The sequence below is a fragment of the Engraulis encrasicolus genome, chromosome 20 (genome assembly GCF_034702125.1).
Source record: "Engraulis encrasicolus isolate BLACKSEA-1 chromosome 20, IST_EnEncr_1.0, whole genome shotgun sequence".
NCBI classification, from domain to species: domain Eukaryota; kingdom Metazoa; phylum Chordata; class Actinopteri; order Clupeiformes; family Engraulidae; genus Engraulis; species Engraulis encrasicolus.
The window spans coordinates 40,493,925-40,510,997 of NC_085876.1; the positions used below are offsets into that span (position 1 = coordinate 40,493,925).

General features: G+C 42.3%; 1 pseudogene; it reads right to left on the reverse strand.

The window, feature by feature from the left end:
- Window positions 1-17,073, reverse strand: part of LOC134436037 (zinc-binding protein A33-like) — a 52,283-nt pseudogene that overhangs the window by 17,619 nt on the left and 17,591 nt on the right.

Here is a 17,073-nt window from a genome sequence, read left to right on the forward strand (position 1 = left end):
TATCTGTAAACCCGCAAATCAACATGACACCTCTTCCTTAATGTACTGATCCATGTCTACCTTAATGTGTGCTGCTGTTTGATCACAGATGAGTTTAACTTCTTCAAATGTCTTCAGTTTCTCCTTTAAGGGCGGCAGTTTGATCTTGAGCTCATCCTGAAAGGAATGAACACTATTTTAGGTCACAACACAATGTCAAAATAACATTTGCTAAATGATTACAGGGGTTGGGTTACAACACCATGTAACTATATGAATAACTTCTCACCTTGCGTTCAGGTGCTGCTTCATCTATGGGCCTAATGTTGTGATTTTTGTGTTTCACTGAGTCTCGACAAACCCAGCACACAGTTTCTTTATCATCTAGACAGAAGGCCTTGAGTTTCTCACTGTGCAGACTGCAGAGCACCTCAGACCCTGTTGAAGCTCTCTGACTCCTCTCCTGTAGGAAGGTCTCACACAGGTTTCTTAACGCCATGTTGGGTAGATGAAACTCATTTGAGCATTTTCTCCTGCAGTAGGGGCATTCTCTGGATCCCTTCTTCTCCCAGAACTGCTGCAGACAGGCCTTACACACACTGTGAGCACACGTCAGTATGACAGGATCCTTGTAGATGTCACAGCACACAGGACAGGTAAGATCTTCTTCAAGCTTTGATGCCATTGTTTCCTTCACAAAATAAAACAAAAAAACATTGTTTCCTTTTACAAGAACCATAGGCATGGATACCTGCTGTATTCCACTAGATTCGATATGAGAGGTCTGCTTACACTGCTCATAAACGTGTGTGTGTGTGTGTGTGTGTGTGTGTGTGTGTGTGTGTGTGTGTGTGTGTGTGTGTGTGTGTGTGTGTGTGTGTGTTGCAGTGCAACTAATAACCAGTAGATGGATGCATGTTATTAACCTTACTGATCATGCAGATGATATGAATTAATAAATGGGGACTTATCTATTTCACCAAATATGACATCAGATAAATATAGAACTTGAACATGTGACGCAAAACTCAAAGTTTCAGTACTCGTGAAACACCAGCACTTGACCTCTAATACACCTCATTTACTTTCCCTTTTGATTTGGTGGATTAACAAACACTCTCAAGGTTTTCGGTCTAAATGTTTAAATACATCCTCTGTTCATTCTGTGAGCAGTTCAACACAAGATCAATAACTTCTGTTTAATCAAGTGTTACATACCTGTGCAAGTGTTACGAGGAAAAATAGCTGCCCTCTGTACTCTAACCTTCACTTCCTTATTCCCGAAGGAAGGAGAGGAAAGAGGGAGGGACAATGAGAGGCAGACGCAGGTAGGTATAGATACAGAGAGAGAGAGAGAGAGAGAGAGAGAGAGAGAGAGAGAGAGAGAGAGAGAGAGAGAGAGAGAGAGAGAGAGAGAGAGAGAGTCTTCTTGACAACTGGATTCATACAAATATGGCGACCTTATAAACACAAAGATCTTTCAGGGTTCCCCCAGGATTGTTAAACCTAAATTCAATGCTTTTAAGACCTTTTTTAATGCATGTTCACATAAAATTTAATACTTTTATCGCACCCATTATTTCAATAATATTGAACGAAATTCAATTAAGAAAGCGCGTATCAAATTCAAACCTCATTACTTCTTAAGAGATTACCTCTCTGTTTGGCACAAGAATGTACATTTATGGAAAATACAATTAAAACACTCTTAGATTTATTTACTTAAACACACCCCAGAATTGAATTCAAAAGCTGCTTCAAAAGCACTATTTATTTGTTAATTGCAGATTACCGACTTGCTATGTTGATCACCGATCAGCCAAACACAGAAAGAATTGGAACATTTGCTGTTTTTTATAGGCTATTGACATTTTCTAGGATGAAGTAGACCAATCATAGGCCTAATCATAATTTGCACATGTACTGTAACCTATATTCATACAGTAGGCCTATCTGTCTTTCAACATGTATTAGCCAATATAATGTAAACCTATCAGACTAAATTGGAGTAGACCATTATTATTGTTGTTGGGCCTAATAATTAGGCCTAATCGTTTTTCTTCACTCCATTATAATGACGTTCAAAAAGCATAATTGCCTACATTTAAATGTACCATTTACAATTTGAGCGTTAAACTGACAATAACCCACTCATTTTTTGAGTCAACAAGTTATTGGTCATAGGGCTAGTTGTGCAAGTAATGATCCCCCTTAATGTAGTGTTTTACAGGTATTTGAGAATAGCACTGCCATAGTCGAATGGCCACAATAATGATTATCTGATAAGACCATGCATGCGTCCATGCTTGTTTACTATTTTTCACCATGCGCAATTCTGGGAAGTATGCATTATCTGGGCATGATTCAGTAAGGAAATGCGCCGTGAGCCCCCCCCTATTCATAGATGGGTCAGGTCTCCTGGTTTTGCAGCGCATCGATTAAAACAAGATCAACTAAGTAGTCGTCTTTTTTCCGAACAGCAAGGGAAATAGTTCAGAGACGGGATTTGATACGAGTCAAGTTTGCTACCAACAGGTATAGCGTGCCCACGCGTTGGTGTGTGGAGTGCACTGTAGCCTAACCAGTGTGTGATTTAACCGCGGTTACGCGTCTGTGGTTATTATTGGCCACCTCAAAATTCAATGCAAGATTTTAAAAAGAGGCTAAATGTTGCATGACGTCGCCTTGTTTTCTGCTAACGCTTTTAGGAGCTCCTCAAACAAGAGTGTGTTAATTAATGTACAATGTAAAATACTTGTGCGCTACGTCGAGGATAGATAATTGTTAATGCTACACTTCCCGTTATCCCTGCAGCACTCAAGGGTTGTGCACGTGTTTACAGTGCAACGAATGGACGTTCTGTGCGTCATCTTCATTATGAAAAAGCCCAGCGTAAACGTTTTCTTGCATAGTGTGCAGCACGCCTCGCGGTCATTCGTCACAGATTTTACCCAAAAGTATTTTGGATCCTGCAGCCACTTGGGGTTAAACCGGCACTTTCCCATTCTTCACCTCACCTCATCAAAAATGGCGCCACTGCACTCTAGATTTGTGTTTACAGTAGCGTTCTACAACGAATCATGGGTCATATTGACGTTCTGTGCGTCATCTTCATTATGAAAAAAAAACTTCGTCCTTTAGGTTGCACACTGAAATGTTTTTTGAAAATTTAATGCCGCAGTGAAAAAAATTCCAGACTTTTAACAGCTAATTCAATGCTATTAATGCTCTTAATGCTGGATAACTAAATTCAATGCCTTTTTAATATTTTTAATAACCCGCGGGAACCCTGTCTTTAAATGGGATGGGATCCAGGCACTTGGGTAAGTTTCTTCATGAGAAGGTTTTTTCATGGGAGTAAAACTTGATGGTAGTATACACTATGATAACAGAACAAAATGGTGAAACAGCCTTTAGCCGCTACGGGGTCATCCCTACGTTCCCGGACGGGTCCTAAGTTCCCCACAACCGGGAAACGACCCTTTTTTCAAAAAAGGGTTCTATGTTCCCCGCTGCTTCCAAGTAGACTGCTGCCGCATGGCAAAGCACAGGTTGTTGTAACACGTCTGACATGTTAAGTTTAGGGATAGTTTTGGTCAGGGCACAAATGTACAACTCAGAAACATTGCATTACTGACAGGTTAGGTTAAGGGATGGTTTTGGGAAGGGCATAATTTGAAAACTCGGAAACATACAATGTGGGGAACTTACAACCTTTTTTTTCAAAAAAGGGTTCTATGTTTCCCACTGCTTCCAATAGTCCAGGAGCCGTGGGGTTGAACCCAGATTTCTTTGATAAAGTTCTTTTTTTGGCTTTATCTGATAGATTTTAGGCAAGTCTTCAAGATTTCAGACGATGCCCGGTGATATCACTTGAGCATTTTCAGATTTTGAGCCTTTATTGTCCCATAAATGCAAATTATGACAAAAAACTAAAGACACCTAATATTACTGTGAATAATGTTACAAAATGTACCATATTGCTTATATTACCTGAAAAACATTCACATTGGACTGCCTTTACACTGCCCTTATGGAAACAAACCCAATATAGGGTAATAATTAACCCTTTCATAACAGCAATCCCACAAATAAGGCGAGACACTGTAGGTGAATAGGGTATTTTTTTTTTACTTGCAGATATCAATATGAAACTTTATCAGATGATTACTCGTATGAATTGGAGAAAAACATGTATTACAAGTTTTCTATATTTTATGTTTAAATATGCTAATTAGGCTATTATCTAATTAAATATGCACTAATTTGCATTATATTTTGATGCAATGAATCTGACCACCTGAAAATGCCAGCTTAAAAATTCCTTTTTTATTTTGTTAATATTGTACATACAAGAATATTTACTGTGGTTAATTGTGGCTATATCCTTTTGTTATCCAGGTACAGAGAAAATACTGCTAATAACCTTAAAAAATGCGATTTCGGCATATTTTTATGCATTCAGTTATATAAATCAGGTCATGAATGACAAATCAACAAATGCCTCAGTAAAAACATTCACAACATTGCTTAGAATAAGACTGTAAAGTTTGGAACGGATTGTGCATTATGAGATCCTGCATAATATCACATCATGACAACATACATGACAACATCGCCGGTAGGTAGCCTACCACAAATAGCCAACATTAAAAAAAAAAAAAAAAAAAGAACAACAGAGTGTGGGGGTAACTGGTGAGCAGTCGTTGGCTGTTCCAAAAGATGAGTAAAGAAATGACATATACTGTACATCCAGTGTATACAGACTGGTATTGAATGATCACTTAAATCCATAAAGCCATGAAATAAGATCTGTAGATCAGTACCGCACGCTGAGAGAGAGAGAGAGAGAGAGAGAGAGAGAGAGAGGGAGGTCTAAACATAGGAAAACAGCTATACATTATACATATACGGTTGAGTCAAAAAATTAAGTCGATCCAGTGTATCCTGACTGGTATTAAATGATCACTTAAAAGTCCATGAAGCCATCAAATAAGACATGTACATGCATTTAAATTCGCACAGAAACACCTGTCTACACCTATACAACATACAGAGTCCTTAACACCTAAAACACCTATAGCCTACATTATACTACACACACACACACACACACACACACACACACACACACACACACACACACACACACACACACACACACACACACACAGTAAAGCTCACACAACATTGGTTCGGCAGCATCCCTGCCGAAAACATGCACAGAAAATGGTGCAAGGCACACTGTTTACAGCACAGCTACATTTCTTAGAATTGCAGGGGCTTTTACTCTTGCAACCACATCTGATCATCTGTAAAATGTAGTCTGGTGCCACTTTGACATTTTCTGGAACACTTATTGGTATCAGTGCTTTGTTGCATGGGTCTTTCTTCCATCCAAATGCTTCAGGAGATAGTTCAGGTGGAGTGTGAACCAATGTCCTCCACAATATTGCTTGAAAATGAGCCCTTTTCACATTCTCAAGAAATGCCTCTGTTGTTGGTGGAAGAGCAGCCAGGTTAGGTGAAGATAAATGACCTTTCCCATTCTTTTTTCCCCATACCACCAACCTTGTATGTGACATGCTGATACTGTCTGGAATGCCATAACATGCCGACACAAAGTTAGTGGCCTCACTGGAAAGTTGTTGGAATGGTGCCAGCACATTGTCAATTGATGTCAAGTGATATCCAGCTTTTAGGGTCTTGATAACAGAGCCTTTACCAATACCAAAATAGGATGCCACAGTGTCACACCCTGATATGGCATGGGCTGGTAAAAGGTCACTTACAATGTCATTTTGTGGATTTACATTTTTAATTTTATCTCTTTCCATGTTAATACGACCACCACTGAAATTATGTACTTTGTAGGCAAACAAATAATCAGCCAAAAATTATGTAATTATTACTTACAATTTTTATTTTGTGTTACAACAGCACAGGAAGAGTAAATAGCAATGTATGAAATGGTGAAATTTTGTGTTGAATTAGTAATCCTTTCTGTGTATGTCTAAGCTGACACCACCGATATTCGCCTAAATGTTACATATTTCTGCTTGACAAACAGCTAGTTATGTAATTGTCTAAAATGTATTTGGTACGAGGACACTTTCTCCACTTTGATGTGGCAGGCCTACCACCCAGAATGCTCTATGGTTAATCATAGTGCAGTTATGAAGCTGTCAAAAGCTTGTGGGCTATGGCTGCAGCAAAATCAACATGAAAGGGTTAATATCTGAAATTTGCACATCACCCACTCTTATCCTGATGGGTAAGTGTTGGACAACTACAAACAGCAAAACCAAACAACCCACTATGAGATATAAAGCCACGTTTGGCGAAATGTTGGCCTTTGTGTCTCCAACTTGGAAAATCAGGCTTTTTGGGTGAATGCCCCGCCCCCAAACATGCATGACCCCACCCCCACTGATGTCCATACCTCACCACCTGTACTTATACACATCCCACCATGTAATCAAACACAAAATAAGTATGGTATAGGGTATTTGGTCAGCATAACATGAATTGGGAGTCAAAGACTGTTGTAATCTATGGCTGCAGCACATCAAGCATAAAAGGCTCAATATCTGAAAATGCTCAAGGGATATCACCAGGCATCGTCTGGAATCTTAATAGGTACACCTTAGGCAACCACAAACTGCAAAAAAAAAAACTTTATCAGACGAAACTGGGTTCGGCTGATATTTGGCTTTTGGCTGCCGGACTACAAGTAGACTGTTGTCGCATGGCAAAGCACAGGTGGTTGTTGCACCTCTGACAGGTTAGGTTTAGGGATAGTTTTGGTCATGGCACAAATTTACAACTCAAAAACATTGCATTACTGACAGGTTAGGTTTAGGGATAGGCCTACTTTTGGGAAGGACACGATTTGAAAACTCGAAAACATACAATGCGGGGAACATACAACCCTACATACAACCATGTTGGGTGCATGGTAGGCTACTGTTCCTCCCCGTCTATAAGCTCTGGCACCAACTTCCAGATGATGTGAAAAATCCTCCTAAGCCAAACATAAGAAAAGCTCAGATGCTTTCTTGAATGATGTTAACCTCTTGTCATAGCTGGATTGGGCATACAGGACATTTACCTGGTGGAGTATTGATGATTTTGGCCTGGGCCTCCCCTCAATGTAGTGGTATCAGTCCTCATGCCGCTACAGCTGACCTCTCTGAGTCATATTTAAAGATTCATTTTGGCAGTTGTGGTCTAAAAATGGTCAATGTGTAACCTACTTTTAACTATTTCACTATTTTGACAAAATATTGTCTTTACCCTCTGGGCTTGCGTTGCACATCAATAAACCTAGGCTCGCTACTAAAGAAAGGAGTGTACCACCACAGAGCAAAAGCAAAACACACAGACGGAGTTGGTAAGTTAAAAATATTGTATTAAGAATAATTAAGATGATAAGTAGGAGAGTATTAATATTGCATAAATTGGTGAGTGAATAACTTAGTATGTAGTAGGCTATCTGTCCAATAAGATGGACATAAACAAACAACAATCAGATAAATAAAAGAGAATCTGCAGATTCAAATAAAATAAACAATTAAAAATAAATTAAATAAATATTGCAAATAGTTAAATCTGCAACTACATTCACCAGATATAGTCCATTAAACAACTTGGCTAAATCACCCGGGTGAGTAGATATAAATATACTTATAGGACAGGTAATAGAAGTTATACCATGAATCGTTGAATACACTGTATTACAAAAGAAGAAGATGAAAACAACACAAAACAAAATAAAAGAGTCTCATTCATTCAGTTATCAATAGTTCTTATCTGAAGGCCAGGCTCGCCACAGCTGTTGGGGTTCGCCTCCACGGTGGTACTTGAAGGCGATCGCACAGCAGCTGAATTCACTTGAACAGCATCAATCAATCCAAACAAAAGACCCGGCCTGTACAGGCCAAAACAACATTAAAATCGGTTCTCTTCAAGATGTAAGTACATACATATAACACACACATTATAATACAGAACGCTTCCATACATTCAGAACAATTGAAGTGAAGCTAAGTGCAATGCGGTATAGTAGAGCCCCATGACTGCTTTTAAAACTAAATTAATCACTCACCAGATATCGACGTGGAAAGAAACACACTGGGTTTGGACTCGGACACTCGGACGCCAATCCGGTCTTCAACGCTTTTGTTTTTATGAACACAAGAGACATGAAGTTATAAACGGATCATTATGTTGCTAACCGTAATGTTTGGTTGCTATGTAAAATGCTAGCGACCGACTAGCCATATAGTTTTGAAAGATACTTACATACAATCTTCACGGTTTAAAACCTACGACGTTCACAACGACTCTTCACTCCGTCAGTGGAGTAAGTAAACACTTTTATAGCGAAGATGACTTGCAATAATACACTATTGAATGGTGTATTTTATCTGCGGTAAGCTTCAATCAGTAGACGAGGACAAACGGAAAGTCTTTCGAAAAATGTAAACAGCCCCACGAGCGGACTCGGTTCCCATGACGACGTTATGACTCCACGAGCGGATGACCTGGGTTACACCCTCCCCCCCTAAAGGTGTGTACGTCCCGTTACACCTAAGTGGGCTACCTGAGGAATCTGCACAGCCAAAACCTTTTCGGAGTGAGATCTGTTGCATTAACACAACAGCGGGTTGTTGAGAGGTGCAACCTAATCACAGAATGGCATGCACACATACAAAAAAAGGGGAGAACATGTGGCTAGAACAGGCAAGGATTGTCCAACTACACTGTCTAATCTGAAAACAGGAAAAGAAAACCTGAATATCTCCGAATCTTCAGTGGCCTACCCAGCTCGAGACTTCAGAGAGCCCCCTCCTGGGATATCCACCCGGAAATGAAATAAAAGCGTGAGCTGACAAAAATAGACAATCCAAGCCAAGCAGGCGCAAAATTAGTGCGGCCAGCACCACATCAAAAAACGGAAGACTGGGGTGTGCTGTGACATGCTCGTACCTGTTATCATACTCTGGACAGTGAGGGGATTCCGAACTGGTCGTACTGTAGTCTATCAGGCTGTTCTCTGCATCTTTGGGAGCGTCTGGGAAGAACATTGTGCTCATCTAGAACACCATCCCTGGTAGCAAAGAGCGCATTTCTTTCGATTTGCATAGGCTCCACAGGAGCTTGTGTTGACCTCTCTACATAAGAGATGGATCCATTTCCTTCAAATGACTGTCTAACGGCAGAGCTTGTGGTCCTCTCAGTCAGGTTGGCAGGAGCGAGGGGTCCCTGAGCAAGAGAAGGCGTTGGGTGATTTACATCTCTGATCTGTTCTTCCATCAATTGTACTTCATCTGGCCGGGTCAAGACTCTTGCTTCACTCAGGTCGGCGTTCAGCATTTCCCTGGATGGATAGAAGAAGTGATCGTCATCCTCAGAGTAAGAGGCATCATCCGCCACCTGGGTCTCCATCCTGGACTGCCTTCGTGTCCTCGGCCTACTGTTCTGCCTTGGAGCCGGAGCGGCCTCAGGTTCAGACACCGGTAAGAATCCACACGGCAGTAACAGGTCGCGATGTAGTGTGCGTGACGGACCCTCCTTGTTCTCTGGCTTGACTGTATATACAGGTAAGTCACCTGCTCGTCTGATTACCACGTGGACATCTGTCTCCCATTTGTCAGCTAACTTGTGTTTGCCTCTGAGCCTCACATTTCTTACAAGGACACGATCACCTGGTTCAAGACTGGATTCAACTACTCTTCGGTCGAAGCGAAGTTTATTACGGTCAGCAATCTTTGTGAAATTCTCAGTGGCAACACGGTAACTCTCCTCTAAACGGTCTTTCAGATCATGCACATACTGGGAGTGGGACTTAGGTTGACTGTTTGTGTGTAGTCCAAATGCCAGATCAACTGGCAGTCGAGGCTGTCTTCCAAACATCAGCTCATAGGGACTAAATCCAGTTACGTCATTCCGAGTGCAATTATAGGCATGCACAAGGGGTTTGACAAACTCTTTCCAACGACACTTGTCTTTGTTCTCCAAGGTGCCCAACATCTGAAGGAGAGTGCGATTGAATCGTTCTACTGGATTTCCCCTGGGATGATAGGGGGTAGTTCTAATCTTCTGAATACCAGCAAGGGAACACAACTCTTTAATGGTGTGAGATTCAAAATCAGGACCCTGGTCACTCAGAAGTTTCTCGGGAAAGCCATAATGTACTAGGAAGTTCTCCCATAAGCACTTGGCCACGGTCTGCGCTTTCTGATTTCGCGTTGGTACTGCAACTGCATACTTGGTGAAGTGGTCTGTCAGGACTAATATATCTTTGGTGTTACTTTGGTCGGGCTCCAAGGATAAAAAGTCCATGCAGACCAACTCCAGCGGCCTGCTGGTCTTGATGTTTACCAAAGGGGCTGCTCTTTCAGTTGTCTTCTTCCGGCGCACACAGCGCTCACAAGTTTTGATCTTGTGTTCTACACACAGAGATATTCTGGGCCAATAGAACCTTGATCTTACTAGGTCGTCAGTGCGCTCTATGCCTAGATGACCTAGATCATCATGAAGACTTCTTAAGACTGTGGCTCTGAGTTGACTTGGTAGTACCAGCTTATGTGTGACTTGTCCATGCTCTTGTCTGGTCCTGTACAACACTCCATTCTTCATCTGTAATCGATTCCACCCTCGGAGCCATAAGGCAAGGTCTGGAAGCTCCCGCCTCAGTGAGGGAGATGGCATATCTCCGGACTCCTTGTGCTCAATGATGATTCTGAGTTCAGGGTCATCTCTTTGTGCTTCTCTCATCTCATCCTCAGTCCATTTACCGATCACAGGAAGTCCATGGTCATCTTCCTGCTGGAACCCTCTGGGTAGAGCATCAGAGTGGATAGCAAGTGATTCCACAAGTGTAACAGATGGATTAAGGTGTGTAGCGCACTCATGTGACCACTGAACATCATGCCTCTCGCAGATGGCTTTTATGGCGTCAGGGAGAACAACGCTTGGGCTTTCTTGATCTTTTAGACAGTGTAGAGTGAACTGCTTAATCCTTTCACGTTCTTTTCTTGACGCAATGTCATCCTGAAGCTCTCCATGACTACGGCGCGAAACTCCATCTGCGTCTTGGTTTTGAGCCCCTGCTCTATACTGAAGCTTGAAGCTGTATGTTGATAGAGCAGACAACCACCTATAACTTGTGGCATCCAGTTTAGCTGACGTCAGAATGTAAGTTAGAGGATTACTGTCAGTGACCACAGTGAAATCAGTACCATATAGATAATCACTGAACTTAACAGTAACAGCCCACTTGAGAGCGAGAAATTCTAATTTATGAGCAGGGTATTTAGCTTCACTCCTAGATAGTCCTCTACTTGCAAAAGCAATAGCCTTCATTTGCCCATCCTGTTCTTGATACAACACTGCACCGAGGCCTGTGGTGCTTGCATCTGTGTGAAGGATGTATGGGAGCTTAGGATCGGCAAACCCCAGAACAGGTGCTGTAGTGAGCTTGTTAATGATGTTCTCAAAAGCTTCCTGGCATTGTGGAGTCCATCTCTTGCCAAAGGATTCAGATGGGTAGAAGTAACGGGCAGTTGTTTTTCCCTTATCAGGCTTCTTTAGAGGTGGGTAACCAGCAGTGAGGTCATTGAGGGGTTTAATGATCTTAGAATAATCCTTCACAAATCGTCTGTAGTATCCAGAGAAACCAAGGAAAGAGCGCAGCTCTTTTAGATTTTCAGGTACTGGCCAGGTCGTTAGTGCCTCAATTTTTTGTGGATCGGTCTCAACCCCATGCTGTGAAACGATATGACCAAGGTACTTTACTGAGGTCTGGAAAAACTTGCATTTTTCTGATGACAATTTCAACCCATACTCTTTCAATCGCTTGAGGACTTGGAGTAGTCTTGACTCATGCTCTTCCAAAGTATCAGAAAAGATTATGAGGTCATCAATGAAGACTAGTGCCTCCTTACGGTTGAGATCTCCCATGCAGCGTTCCATTAGCCTTTGAAACGTACTTGGAGCATTAGTAACTCCTTGTGGCATTCTGTTGAATTCCCAAAAGCCGAGAGGGCAGACAAATGCTGTCTTTTGCTTATCAGCTTCTTCCATCTCTACTTGGTAATAGCCTGATTTAAGGTCAAGGACTGAGAACCACTTAGATCCATTGAGCAATGAAAACACCTCTTCAAGATTTGGCAAAGCATAGGCATCTTTTATAGTCTGTGAGTTGAGTTTTCTGAAGTCAATACAGAGTCGCACTGATCCATTTTTCTTCTTAACAACTACTATAGGGGATGCAAAGGGGGACTCAGATTCACGAATGACACCAGACTCCAACAGCTCATTAAGATGTTTCTTAACAGCGTCTACATCTTGTGGATGGATGGGCCTAGGCCGATGCTTGAAGGGGGTCTCGTCACTTAGCTTAATACGGTGTTTAACTTTATCCGTATGACCAAAGTCCATGTCGTGTTGTGAAAAGACCTCAGGCATGCTATTGAGCAATCTTGTTACTCGCTCTTTCCACTCTGGGGGTAAGGGAGACTCACCGAAATCAAACTCCATTGGTTTTAAGTCAGCAACGGGCAAGAGAGTGGATGATTCGGGTCCGGTCACTTGCTGAACAGCATGGATCTCTGCTAACACTGCTCTTGGAGGAATGGTTATATCGTGTTGTGTCTCATTCTTCAGCAAGATTGACATAGAACATGAATGCTTGACAGGGAGGCTGTTCAGGGTGTTAGCAACTAGCAGTCCTCTAGGAAGAGAGGACTTTGAGGAAGCCTCTACTACGACAAATTTGTCAGTGTGAGCACTGTTCATATGGATTTTCCCCCCCATGACAATGGTTTGACCGGCTGGTACTACCGCAGAAACTTCGGTTTGCATCCTCACACATCCCAGTACTCCAGTACTGGTTTGCCGTTGCCGTGCTTCAAGGACTTTCAAGATGACTTTATATCCCGGGAGGAAAGATTGAGGTCGGCAATCATGGTCTTCCACAAAGTTGGAGTAGAGGACATCCAGTGAATTTGTGCCAATGAGGACTTGGGGCACACTGTTCATGTCAGGAACCACTAATGCCAGCGTAGGGACCGCAATCTCTTTCCCCAAGAACTCCTCTGGGAACAAAAGGTTCACTTCCACATACCCAAGGTAAGGAACAGCCTCTCCATTGGCTCCTTCAATCTGCAGTTCTACATCCAAAAGATCTTTCAGCAGTTTCAGATTATGATGGGACAGATGACTCTTGAAAAAGGACAGTGGGATAGTGGTCACCTGGGACCCGGTGTCTAATAGACAATTAACTTTGTGACCATCAATTGTGACTTGCGCAGTGCATTTGGTTCCGACTAGCTTTGGTGTGGAGATGGGGTAAGTGGTATTAACATTACTAGATTTGCTAACTACTCTTCTGGAATTTCTAGGGCTCTTCATTTTGCCTTCAGTCCCTGTCTGCCCTGCAACAGGGGCTCCTAGAAGTTTAACTGACGGTTTCCAGTGATCTCGTTTTGCTGGTCCCATCGCTCTTGCTTCTCCTTCAGCAGTCGTCGTTTTTCTTCAACCAGAGGAGGATTTGGTTCGCTCATACAGTTGCTGGCCAGATGAGCATCCTCTCCACATCGGAAGCAATACCATGGCCTAGGTCTGCCTCTCGCTGTCAGCTCTGAATTTGGGTGCCTGGTTCCAGCCCTGCCAGATGGTTGTCGTGCCGTCACAGAGAAGTCTCTAGCATGCATGGGCAATGTTGCCTGATGGTTCAAATTCTGTGGGGGCTTCACCTGTGCTTGTGCATGTAGAATGGCAAGCTCATGTCTCATTGCTTTCACTTCAGCTGACTCTAGATGGTCATTGTGGGCTTCTTGAACTACTCTCATATCTGCAATCTGTGCCTTAACATCAGCAATCTGCCTTTTCAAGATGTTCATTTCAGTGTCTTCAGAATGCTTGCTTTTGACTTTACACGGTGTTGTAGTCTGCATGACAGCAATCTGTGCTTGCATCTGATCAATCTGCCTCCTCAAAGATTCTGCTTCAGTGATTTCTGTTTCGATTGTGGGGAAATTGCAGGCTGTGAGCTGTTGTGTTGTAGCTCTCATCTTTGGAGTGGCAGGACTCTGCTTGTATAGTCCAAGATGTTGTGTCATGCGATTCTGCTTGCTGGCTTGTTTATCTTCTTCCGTTCTGATGAGTAAAACCAGGTCAGTGAAAGTCAGTGGTACTGCAGTTTTTCGTTCTAATTGCAGGTCAGAGATCAGCACATTATTCCAGCATCCTCGACAGAACTGCTTTAGGAGGTAACGGTCCCGTTCAGTCTCTGAAATGCCACCTCGCCTGACTACAGCACTCAAGGCGATTTGTAGACGGTTTAAGTACTGGGATGGCTTTTCATTGCGGTCTTGCAGCGTCACCATGAACTTCGCCAGCAGCTCATCTCCATCCTCTACTGAGCCATAGACTGAATCTAACAGCTGAAGGTACACTGATGGCAAGGCATGGGGGTTGACATGTCTAATGACGTCAGTGGCTGGGGGCAATAGGCTGTCTAGGATTTTCCGTGTCCTATGCAGGTCAGACATGGATGGATCGGTTAAGATCAAATCAACATTTGCCCTCCAGGTTTCATAGTCAAGTTCACTGTTAGGACGTGGAATTTTCCCGGAGAAGGGTCTGAGACGGAAGGAGGATGGCATTGGAGCTAGAGCTTCATTGGTACGCACTACATGCTCAACAACCATACGTTGTACAGCAGGTGGATTCACATCATTCATCGTAATGGCTGGGGGCATCACTGCAGCTGTCTCACAGTCGCCTCGGTCTTTGTACAACAGAGGGCCTTGGCGATGGTTTAAGTTAACAGGCAGTTGAGAAGATGGGGCGGTTGTCAACATAGCAGATGGTGACGGGTCATTAATTGTGATGGTTGAGGGCAATGATTGTGGTCTCCTCATGGTAGTCTGACGTGGCAGGGAAACAGCATGTGTTGGTGATGCTTGTGTAAACGCCCTCGATCCAACCTGACCATGGTAAATTGAAGGAGATGGTGGCAACACTGTTGGCAAGGTCTTAACTAGCTCAGGTGACACTGGTCCCAGCAGGAGGGAGGGTTGCTGCATGGATGGCACTTCTACATTCTTGGACTCTCTACTAATGGCAGGGATAGACACATCTTTTCCTCTTTGCATCTTCATAAGCTCTTCTTGGAGCACCAGTTCAAAAGACCTTCCACTCTTATTGGCAATGGCTTGCAGTTCCTCGAGGTAGCCCTTGGTAGCGTTACTACTGGCGGTACTAGTGTAAACACTGTCTAAAGAGCGTACAGAAAAAATAATGTTTGCGTCAGCTGAGCTTTCGAAGACTAGCGGAAGTGAGGGTCTTAATGTGTGCATTGCAGTGTTATAGGCGTACTCTACAATGGAGCAGAGATGAAACTCTGATCTTTGGTTATCAATAGTTAGTATTCTATTTATTGAACCGTACTGTTTTAGATGATTTCCTACCTCTTCAACTATTTCCGTGTGGGTTAATCCGGTGACAATAACAGAATTTGGGACATCAATCTGTTCGCTCATTACTATCTCCATTATTTTACCCTGATTGTAGTTGGTTTGTTTTACTCTTGTTGGTACACTGCTCTCTCCTGGCAGGCTCTCGCCAGAATTGTAACCTACTTTTAACTATTTCACTATTTTGACAAAATATTGTCTTTACCCTCTGGGCTTGCGTTGCACATCAATAAACCTAGGCTCGCTACTAAAGAAAGGAGTGTACCACCACAGAGCAAAAGCAAAACACACAGACGGAGTTGGTAAGTTAAAAATATTGTATTAAGAATAATTAAGATGATAAGTAGGAGAGTATTAATATTGCATAAATTGGTGAGTGAACAACTTAGTATGTAGTAGGCTATCTGTCCAATAAGATGGACATAAACAAACAACAATCAGATAAATAAAAGAGAATCTGCAGATTCAAATAAAATAAACAATTAAAAATAAATTAAATAAATATTGCAAATAGTTAAATCTGCAACTACATTCACCAGATATAGTCCATTAAACAACTTGGCTAAATCACCCGGGTGAGTAGATATAAATATACTTATAGGACAGGTAATAGAAGTTATACCATGAATCGTTGAATACACTGTATTACAAAAGAAGAAGATGAAAACAACACAAAACAAAATAAAAGAGTCTCATTCATTCAGTTATCAATAGTTCTTATCTGAAGGCCAGGCTCGCCACAGCTGTTGGGGTTCGCCTCCACGGTGGTACTTGAAGGCGATCGCACAGCAGCTGAATTCACTTGAACAGCATCAATCAATCCAAACAAAAGACCCGGCCTGTACAGGCCAAAACAACATTAAAATCGGTTCTCTTCAAGATGTAAGTACATACATATAACACACACATTATAATACAGAACGCTTCCATACATTCAGAACAATTGAAGTGAAGCTAAGTGCAATGCGGTATAGTAGAGCCCCATGACTGCTTTTTAAAACTAAATTAATCACTCACCAGATATCGACGTGGAAAGAAACACACTGGGTTTGGACTCGGACACTCGGACGCCAATCCGGTCTTCAACGCTTTTGTTTTTATGAACACAAGAGACATGAAGTTATAAACGGATCATTATGTTGCTAACCGTAATGTTTGGTTGCTATGTAAAATGCTAGCGACCGACTAGCCATATAGTTTTGAAAGATACTTACATACAATCTTCACGGTTTAAAACCTACGACGTTCACAACGACTCTTCACTCCGTCAGTGGAGTAAGTAAACACTTTTATAGCGAAGATGACTTGCAATAATACACTATTGAATGGTGTATTTTATCTGCGGTAAGCTTCAATCAGTAGACGAGGACAAACGGAAAGTCTTTCGAAAAATGTAAACAGCCCCACGAGCGGACTCGGTTCCCATGACGACGTTATGACTCCACGAGCGGATGACCTGGGTTACAAATGCCATGACCGTTCTTGGCTGAAAATGTCTGGCTTGATGTTAAGCTCTTGCCCACATTGTGCTCTGGATGGTACACATGGCATGTTTGGAAAGAGTGAAAGGGACTAAAGGGCATGATTACATTGGAAGTCAAGTCAA